Genomic DNA, 5687 nt, shown 5'->3' on the forward strand with positions numbered 1-5687 from the left:
CTTTTTTCCTACTCAGGGCACAGAATCAGAAAATGCGGTGCAGAGTTCCAGTGTCGTCTTGCGCTAAATTGCCTACTTGCTCTACGTCGTATGGTTTTTCGAACAGGCCCTTCGACCCCACTGCCAGAGGGTGATGTTCGAGGTCATGCTCAGGCTGTCTTCACACAGTTCTGTGCGGGAGTCACCACGAGCAGGAGAGGCCGTATGCAAGCGAAAGGGAGGGGCCTGGAGGGACATCCCTGACTAGGTGCCCGGCTGCCTGTCCACGGTGCGGGCACCTCGGTGGCGCATTGTGCTGGGTTTACTTCAGAGAAACTGTGGCCATGGGTGCCCGGGGCCGAGTGGGGGAGGGGCAGGAGGCGACGGGTGGACGAGGTGTGGACAGTAGGGCCAGCGGGACACGGAGGACATTGGCCAGGGCTGCAGGGGGGGAGCCTGCCGAGGAGCTGGGATGGGGCATGGGGGGGAGCGGCACCGCCTGCCACGCCGGCTTGGCCTGTGCTGCTGCCTCATCCTCGGAGGGTTGAGGGCCTGGAGCTGGGCCGGGAAGCGGGGGCTTCTCACCATTTGGGCAGAGAGGCCCCAGGAACAAGGGGACCTCCAGCCGTGCTCCTGCCTGGCGCTCAGGGGCCCGGGTCACTCCGTGCTCACGGGGTGAGAGCGAAGAGGCCTCTCCTTTTTCAAAGAGAAAACCCGCAGGAAGCAGCTGGGGTGGGAGGCGGCGAAGGTGAGCGCTTGGTGCACCAACACTTACACCAGCGGGGAAGCCAACGACGACTATCCACGTGCCACCCACAGGACTTTGGGGGACACGGTGGGAAAGGTGAGACTCCTGCCGTCAAGAGCCTTCGGGGAGCCATGTGCACAGCTTGTAGGAAGGGGATGATCCCGCGCCTCCCTCCCTCCCTCCCCAGCCTCTCTCTTTTTTTTAATCTTTAATTTCTTTATTGGTTAAGGTATTACAAATGTGTCCTCTTCTTTATTGCTACGTTCATGTAAATAGTTTGATATCTTTGGGGTAGTAAAGAAAGCCACAGTGTAAATAAAGAAAGTTGTAGGAAGTTAAAAAATATGGCTTTAGTGTCTAGAAAAGCAGTTCTGAATTGCTCCTTGGGTTTACTTATCCAGGCGATCGAGATTCTGGGTTTGGAACTCTTGGAAGTCCTGTGGGATGGTGTCATTGCAGCGATACCTAAGGTTGGACCAAATGATGTTTTCTTGGGAGAAGCAGAAGACGCCGAGCCGGCCTCCTCGCATGGTGGTGTCTGTGGTGACTCCAGAGTCAGCCACCAACTCGGAGCCTTCACAGAATCGCACCCTGGCGTAGCCCACGTGGGGCCTGTGCTGCAGGAACCGGCGGGAGGACACCTTGTCCTTCCAGCCCACGTTCCTGGGGTCCTTCCACAGCAGCCTGACCGGGTCGCGGGTGTCCCAGTGTGCCACAGGGAATTTCGGAGTTGCTCCCCTGGACCTGTCTGAGACTTAACAGCCTTAAGCTGAATGCCAGGTTCTGCAACAGCCCGGAACGGGGTGGCCTGCCAGTACGTCTGCTCTGTCTGCTTCCACGTGACCGCGTAGGAGCTGGAGCTGTCCTGGGAACCAAAGATGAAGCCGGCATAGTCATCATCCGTCTGGGTATTGACGTGGGAGGTCCCCTCGCAGTCAACTCCATTAAGAGCCGTGTATCCGACTGCCAGCCCAGGGTCGCTGTTCATGGTCTGCATAGTCTCCATGCCCTGGTTCAGGACCACCCAGTTGGGATCGATCTGGGCGTCCCCTTCAGGGTCCAGGACACGGTCTGGTCGGCCCTGACGTCGGTCAGGGTGGCCTCAGCATTCTCCGGGCAGACGTCGATCCGATCGATGACCTTGTCCTGGTCAAAGTCTGTCTCACAGAGGTCTCCCACGCCGTCACTCTTGCTGTCCTCCTGGGCCGGGTTGGGGACCAGCCGGCAGTTGTCCGGACCAGGGGGCACCAGGTCTGGAATGCCGTCATTGTCATCATCATCATCCCACTCGTCACCGATTCCATCCTTATCAGTGTCCAGCTGCGAACTGTTAATGACGGCGGGGCAGTTGTCTGCGCTGTCCTAGTGCCTTTCTCCGTCGCTGTCCTGATTGGTGTCACAGGAGCCCCCACCCAGATCGTCCACATCAGACTGGTTGGGGTCGCTGACATCAGGACAACTGCCTCAGGCATCCCCCACGCCATCGCCATCCCCGTCCTGTTGGTCACGATTGGGAACTTTCTGGCAATTGTCCAGAATGTTTTTTATTCCATCTCCATCCATGTCATCAGCGCAGGCGTCCCCTTCCATCCCCGTCGGTGTCTTTCTGGTCATCATGTAGGACGTCCCGGCAGTTGTCACAGGCATCCCCAACGATATCTTGGTCGCTGTTCCTTTGGTCCACGGTGTGAGTCAGGACACAGTTATCCTGCTCATTCAGGACCCCGTCGCCGTCGGCATCCTCATCACAAGCATCGCCAGTGCCGTCTCCGTCTGCATCTTCTTGGCCGTAGTTTGTAGTTTGGCACGGACTTGCAGTTCCTTGCAGAGCATGGCAGTTCCTCGTCTGGGTAACTGTCAGTGTCCACATCCTTCCCACAGAAGTGGCCATCGCCAGCCCATCCGACACGCACGTCACATCCCCTGCCTCTCCTCCATGCACTGCGCGTTCACACCGCCAGGGTTCAGTTCTGGGTTTCTGCAGTTTCCCTCCGGTTTGCATCCCCTCGTCTGGGCCCCAGTGTACCCGGGTTTACAAGGCCCGCAGCGGTAAGATCCCAAAGTGTTAGTGCGTATAGAGGTGAGAACACACGCTCCATTTCGACACTCATCAATATCAGTGCAGACCTGTTTATTAGACTTGGCAAAGCTGATCCCCACCGGGCAGGCGTCACATCTGAAGCCGGGAGCTAAGTTCACGCAGCGCACACCCGGGTAGCAGGGATGGTATTTGCACTCATCAATGCCAGGGCAGCGCCTCGCGCCTCCCTCCCTCCCTCCCTCCTCCCCAGCGGCGCTCCCCCCTCCTCCCTCGCCTCTGGGGAGGACAAGGAATGAGGTGCTGTGTGCCTAGCTCCTGAGAAGCCTTCTCAAACTCTGAAAGAATCACAGGAGAACTCCCTGTGCACTAAAAGGCATCTGCTCAGCCTCGGTCTTGAAGAATGTCTTGGCTTAGTAGTCCTTTTCCAGAGAGCAGGTTGCCTAACTTAGTGAAGAAGTTGCACCATGTCTATGTTTTCCATCCCATTCCTCTGACCTCATCCTCTTAGATTTCTTCTCCGCAAAGCCAATTGAACCGTTGTATCTCAGACTCAGGCTCAAAAACCTCTCGGATGAGTTGTCACACCTGTATCCTACTCTCACCTCACCCTGGCATAACCATGTTACATGTTTATCTACTTTAAAAGATGGTGAGAACATCAAGAGAGACTATTGGGAGAGCTATGGGCATATTGACTACTTATTATCTCATCCTAATCTCTAATTTATTATTGCAGTTCTTCCAGAGCAGTCTCAATAAGAACCCAGAGGCTTGAAATAGTGTACAACTTGGGGAATTATGATGTGTTCCAACCATAAAGTGAAAGAAAGGACGGAAGGAGATGAGGTTGGAGAAAGGGGTCCCAGGCTGTCCTCACGTGGAAGTCATTACAAAGCCTCTCTTTCCCACACTCCCTCTTCACTCCCTTTCTCCCTTTCACCAGGCCATCCATTTGCTTTAAAATAACCCCTCCATTGAAAATTGAAAAGAATTCAGGCCTTCGTCAGGATTTTCACCTTTATCCTGAGAACAATAGGAAACCATTTGGCAGACTTCATTAAATGAGTGGTCAGAGCAGGTTTTCTTTTTAAGTTTCTTCTCGTTGCTGCATTGAGAATGGTCTGAGAAGGAATGGACAAGAAAGATTTGCACAGAGCAGTCAGGTGGTGATAGGTAAGAGAGGTCGTGGTGAACTGAAGTGGTGGTAGCAATAAGATAGAAGGAGTATTGGACAGGTGTGGAAAGTATTTCTAAGATAGGTCTTGCTGATGGGTTGAATGATCTTTTACCCTCTCTGCATCCACCCCCTTGGGCATTTAACTTTGAAGTGTCCTCTGCCTCTGTCTCTGGACTTGACCGTGTGCCTGCCTTTGGGTAATAGAATGAAGCAGAAGTGCAAGTATGGTGCTTCTAAGTCTACAACTCGAGAGGCCTTGCTCTTTCTTGTGTTTCTGTCATCTCCATGAGGACATTCCTGAGGTAGCTACTGGCATGGAACAGATACGTGGCAGAGACTTGAAGTGCTCGGTCAGCCCAGTTGAGACTCGTCTAGCCCAGTGGTCGGCAAACTCACTAGTCAACAGAGCCAAATATCAACAGTACAACGATTGCAATTTCTTTTGAGAGCCAAATTTTTTAAACTTAAACTATATAGGCAGGTACATTGTTATTAACTTAATTAGGGTACTCCTAAGGCTTAGGAAGAGCCACACTCAAGGGGTCAAAGAGCCGAATGTGGCTCGCGAGCCGCAGTTTGCCGACCATGGGGCTAGGGCGTTGGCCCAGGTAAGAGGGTGAAGCCCTGGGCTGGGAAGAGGGAGATCCAGGCAGGATCTGGTGCTGAGGAGGAGTCTCAATGACCCTGGGGACACCTCTGTGCCTGGAAGGCCCCCCTCCCCCACCCCCGGGAAGGGGCAGGCCTGGGAGGAATGCTGTGCTCAGCTGTGGTGCTGAGTTTGCCGAGTTTCTTGGGTGGATGTTTGGGCCTGGCTGATGGTGGGGCTGGCGGGGCTGCCTAGACCCAAACCCTGGGCTGGGGGAGTCTGCGCTGCAGGGACTCCCAGGACCCCTGAGCCCTGCCAGGGCTCCAGCCCCAGGCTCCCTCCCTCCCCCTAGGTCTCTGGTCTCTGGTCTATTCCTCTGACTCCCTGGCCACCAAGCAGTTAAGGTCTGACCCTCTTCCCAGAATCCTTTCCCCAGTGGGAACCCCTTCACTGCTCTGCCAGTCCTCACCCGGCCCTCGGTCAGGGTGGGCATCCTGGAAGTGCCCACACGCTGCCCACCTCTCTCAGCGCTCAGCACACCCTGGCTGGGGGTGGGGTGGGGTTGGAGGCTCTGTGTGTGTGTGACATCGGCAGCTCCAGGAGCTTTGGGGGCGGGTGTTGGAGGGGCAGCCACCCAGTGGGAACATGGGGTGATGGGGCCGTTTGCTTGGTAGACACAGCTTCCCTTCACTTGGGGTTTCTGGCGGGGCCGAGGCCGGTCCCGTATGATCAGCACCGGAGCAGACTCGAGCAGGACTTTTCCTGATGAAACACTGGAAGTACCCTCGTGTCCAACTGTTGGGATTGTCCGAGGCCGGATGGGGCCGTCACTGGACGGCGCGCCTACCTGTTGGTTTCTCTGAAAGGTGCCTCAGGTGTTGTGAAGCAGAGGGAACAGCTACGAGGTTAATACAACCTCTAGTGTAAAAAAGCAAAAATCGACAGTTTTGATCTGTCTCTGTCCGTCTACTGAGACCAGAGGCTGTGTTGCCAGGTAGTGATGTGACCGTCTCTCGGTGGGAGGTGAGGGTTTGGGGAAATCCTTGCTGCCTTTCCTTGCTTCCAAAAGATGGCTGTACACTGAGTGGCCAGATGATTATGACCACCCATCAGCACCTCACTGACACCTCCCAAAATACTGAATATTGAAAACTTC

The 5687-nt window shown here is 55.1% G+C and overlaps 1 pseudogene; it reads right to left on the bottom strand.

Moving 5' to 3' along the window:
* Positions 1-967: 967 nt before the first annotated feature.
* Positions 968-5024, bottom strand: LOC102426279 (annotated as a pseudogene).
* Positions 5025-5687: the final 663 nt, after the last annotated feature.

The sequence above is a fragment of the Myotis lucifugus genome, unplaced genomic scaffold (assembly GCF_000147115.1).
Source record: "Myotis lucifugus unplaced genomic scaffold, Myoluc2.0 scaffold_3037, whole genome shotgun sequence".
Taxonomy (NCBI): domain Eukaryota; kingdom Metazoa; phylum Chordata; class Mammalia; order Chiroptera; family Vespertilionidae; genus Myotis; species Myotis lucifugus.